Source organism: Crocodylus porosus, unplaced genomic scaffold, assembly GCF_001723895.1.
Source record: "Crocodylus porosus isolate Cpor-Errol unplaced genomic scaffold, CroPor_comp1, whole genome shotgun sequence".
Classification (NCBI taxonomy): Eukaryota; Metazoa; Chordata; order Crocodylia; family Crocodylidae; genus Crocodylus; species Crocodylus porosus.
The window spans coordinates 27,078,928-27,083,405 of record NW_017728931.1 but is presented as its reverse complement, the minus strand read 5'-3'; the positions used below and the strand labels follow the sequence as shown (position 1 = coordinate 27,083,405).

Here is a 4,478-nt window from a genome sequence, read left to right as displayed (position 1 = left end):
GCGCCAGCTGGAGGAGCTTCAGGCCACAGTCCAGAGACTGCGTGCCATCAGGGACTGCAAGCAGGAGATAGACTCCTACTGCCAGGCCCTTCTCCCCCGGGAGCCGCAGGGGAGAGCTCCGTCTCCCTCCAGGACTAAGGAGGACTCTGGGACCTCCCGCTCTGCCCAGTCAGTGACCCAGTGCTGTTTGCAGAGGATGTGTATTGCTCTTTGATGTAGAGTGCTACTCTTCTCATCCTAACTGACTTCCCTGCCTCAGTTTCTTTACCACTGTTTGGGCTTAGCTTAAAGTCTTCTAAAGGGTCCAGGATCCCCACTTCAACACATGCCTCCTTGAAATCATGAGGCCTTTCTCTCTACCCTGTCGTCACTTTCCTTTTCTTTGGCTGTTCCTTCTTTCATGAATGTATGCCCATCAGTTTCTCTTACCTGTTCTTTTGCCCATAGCTTCATGTTCAGAACATGAAAATTCCTCCTTCCAGCCAGAGAGATACCCTTTTTTATATTTCTGGCCTCTTCTATCAATCGAAACTCTCAATCAGTGTCTTAGGTGATCAGCGCCCTCTAGTCAGGTGATCTGTTGCTTAGTTACTGCCGGCTGAGGTACAGATGAGCAGTAGTTGTCTCTTTGTTCAGGAATGTTCCAGTTGAATAGAGGATCATCAAGCTTTGGTGACCTTCCTGTTTTAGCTCTTTCTCTGGCTCAAGAATTTCTAGTGTCATTTTCTGTAGGTTTTAACTTAATATAGAGGCAAAGGACAGCGGAGAAGACACACCAAGTCCATAGTCCAGATGGAGTTTCTGAGCTGAGACAGAAATACAAAGAGAATTCCTTATATCAAACAGAATTCATAAGTTATATGTGGGCAGAAGCACCCAGTATTCACATGTACCTCACTTTGTAGATACGCCAGTGGATTTCATCAGGTCTTCACACAGCATAAAACTATAATATATTTGTGTATGATCATTCAGACAGAAAATACATTCATCAGCATATCACCAGAGTGACTAGTGCCTTGGTTACAGAAAGAAGTTGCACTGGTTTAACTTAATTTTGTTTTGCTTTGATTAAGTTATATCAGCTGCTGTGTGGACACACTTATTTTGATTTAGGAGTTGCTTTTTCATTAAGTTAAACTAGTTCCTAATTGACTTGTGCTAAATTTAAATAAGTCTGGCTTAAAATGAAATAAAACTGTTCACGCATCCTTTTGCACTGGTTGAACGTGAATTCTTAACTTAAACTGGTGCAGCTTTCATGCACAGATAGTCCCCAAGTGACCCTGCTATTGTCATATGGGGTGGTTTGTGTTGGAAATAAATAGAATGAGATAAGATGACAATGTCCTTAGTGTGGACCAGATTTTTATTATAAAATCCCATTCAGAGAATAATCTTAAGAGGGAGGGTTTTTTGTGACATGGATTAGAGTTAAAGAATTTATTCTAGTTTTATTCACATGATTCCTTGAAAAATAATGAAGAAAATCAGAGCTGATTTTTCAAGAAATTTGACATCCATTTGGGATCCATGTGAACTCTGGACATTCCCCTTTTGAATGTTATATCCGTCACATGTATGCTACAGTTTCTTTTCACTAGTCTATGATGAGTCTCTGATATTCATGGAGTATTACAGGAATCACACCGTTGCTAAAGTAATCCCACAATGTTGACTTAAAGTGCCTGCCTTTTATTTGAATGGTATTAAGGTTAGATTTTGAGTTGTTTTTAAATTTCAACTCCACATTATTTTTCCCTATCACCATATTTGTTAACTAGTTGCAAAATAAAAATATTTGATGCCAAATACAAATCAGAATTAGAAAACAATAATAGCAAATACTTTTTCCAACATAAAGACATGAGATAGGCAAAGATTATTGTTTTAGGTAAAATGAGGCACAGATTAGTTAATTTAATTGCTTATAGTCACACAGACACAGGATCTCAGTTAATGGTGGGAAGGGAAGGCTTCTTGGCTCCCTGTCACTTGCTTGCCCTCCTAAGCCATGCTTAACAGTCTGGGCAGGTATAATTGGTATGGGTAAAAAAGTAGAAATGTTAAGCCTGGGTTCATTGTTCAAGCAGACAAGAGAAGGAAAAAAATAATAGGGGAATCTTGTTCCCAGTTCAGCTCTCACATTGATTTATGATGATACGAGATGCCACTTTAGTTTTGATAATGTCTAATGTGGTTTTTTTAGCTCAAATGTATCTCTATGGCAGCTTTTACATGTGATATATTTGGAGTGATGCATTAATTTATGACAGGCTCTGTACTGCAAGAAAAAAAGTTCATGGGCCAGATGAAAAAGTATAGGGTAGTCTTAACAGAACCCAGACTTTTGTTTCCTGGTTTGGATGGATGTTTATAGATAGACAGATAAATTATATCTATATCTAGATCTATATATATCAAATGTTGATATGTGTTTGGTTTTATTTTTTAGCCTTCTACTTGCTGATGACTGGGTTCCTGTTTGATCCTGTTTACAAGATTTTGAAGATTGAAAATAACCTCAACTCTTCAACACTGGGTAGGAAAACAAAGCCATATAAAGATACAGTGCAGTCACTTGGAAGGGTTAGCAGTGTGGAAGTGTGTGGTATATAAAAAGTAGTGGAGAAAATGGAGAAGGTTTTAATATTACCAATATGGGTATCAATAAAAACTTTTCTAACTTAGTTCTTTCTTTACAGGAGGGGGAGTGATCCTGCACATTCTTAACACCATGCATTTACCCTACCCTGAGTAGTAAATACAAGGTCAGGGACTCACAGCCTGATACTAGGACAGGGGTGGGCAAAATATGGCCTATGGCCCGGATCCAGTCTGCCAAGTGACTGCATCCGGCCCACAGCGGGTCCCTCGGCCCTGCCTGGCCAAGAGGTGGGGGACAGCTCAGGCTATGGTGCGTGTGGCTGGTCCTGCTGCCCCTGGGTGTGGAGGTGCTGCCTGGTGCAGAGCCCTTGGGCACGCCAGGAATTGTAGTCTGTGGGGCCAGGTATTCTGAGGGTGGCATGCAGGTCAGACTCAGCTTCCTGGCAGCCCTCATGGCAGTGCCCTCACACTTCTGGCTGCTGCCACCAGTGTCTCTACTGCTGCTGCTGCTACTGGATGCTGCCCTACTGGGCTGAGCATGCTTAGCTGGGGGAATGGGAGGGGGCTGTGGGTGGGTGTGGCATCCAGTAGTGGAAGAGGTGGGTGGCACCAGGGCTGAGGCCAGGATCAAAGGGCAGTGACAGTGCAGGACCAGAGCCCAGGGCAGAGCCATGCTCCACTCCATGCATGTCCCTGCAGTGGGTACCAATTCCATGGGAACAGCCATCCCCTGCCTGCAGAAACAGGCTCCCTGCACATCACAGGGATGTCCGGGATGTCCAGGGAGCAAATTATGGCTCTGCCCGAGGTCTCGCTGTCACTGTCCCATGATCTGGGCCCTGGCCCCACCAGCCCATCCTGTTTCCAGATGTCACTTACTGCCCACCTGTGGCCCATCCCATCTTCCTGCCTGAGCACACCATGCGCGTGCAAGTCCCAAGCTGGTCTCCATGGAGACCCTGCCCACTCATCCACTCTGTCCCTCCTAGTGGTAGGGTCATGGTGGATGGGGCCAGACAGGATGAACTGGCATCTCCCCAGTCCCTCCCCCCCACACACGGCAGTATAAAAAGCCATGACAGGGGAGCAAGGTTGGGTCAGCCCCCCCACACCCCCAACAGCTCACCAAAACTCCTTAAGTGACTCTCCAGTCCAAATAATTTCCCAGCCTTGTGCTAGGAAGTACTGAATGTCTGCTCATGTGCCTGCATCAATGAGTAATGTCTCCATCTCATGGTGATTACAGGAGGAGCAGAAAGTGCTGAATACCTCGTTGAGTACTGTGCTCCATTCAGGTCTGGATGCCAGCTAACTAGATCTTTTATCCTCTGCTTTGCACCTTCTAGTGTCATACCTTTGTGATGTGAGTGTAAAATGCTAGCAGTTCACCCACAATGGTGAGAACAGCTTACAACTGTTTTCACACACTTTTCACAGGCATAAATGAGGAAACAAGGTGAAAAGCAGTGGAGGATCAGGCCCATTGTAACTAAATATTTAGGGCTAAAGACACAGCTGGTGATATCATCATACCTCTATTAGCTTCAAAGAACTGAGGATTTGACTGGGATATTTTTAGCTTTAACATTCCCTTCTATTGCTTAGAACCCAAACACTGCAGTATTTTGCTGGTGCAGGAAAACCAGAAAGAGAAATTGATTGAACAGATTAGTCTAGTTTCACGATCCATATTGAATGAAGTGGGAAAATAAACATAACTGGTAAAAAGTAAATTAGGTGATAAAATATGTTTTTGTTTCACTTACCAGAGGAGTTACTGTGAGAGAGACTTTTTTTTTAATGCATAATATTGATGCTGACAGACATTCATCTAAAATGTAGATGCACATGCTTGTATTTTTAGTTCTCAC

The 4,478-nt window shown here is 43.6% G+C and overlaps 1 long non-coding RNA gene across 1 annotated transcript in view; it reads left to right on the top strand.

Moving 5' to 3' along the window:
* LOC109316400 overlaps positions 1–3,915 on the top strand; it is a 188,771-nt gene extending 184,856 nt beyond the window's left edge. Inside the window, exons 2-3 of the long non-coding RNA XR_002102832.1 lie at positions 2,456–2,542; positions 3,854–3,915. This is a non-coding gene — a long non-coding RNA (uncharacterized LOC109316400). The remainder of the gene's footprint in view (positions 1–2,455; positions 2,543–3,853) is intronic.
* Positions 3,916–4,478: the final 563 nt, after the last annotated feature.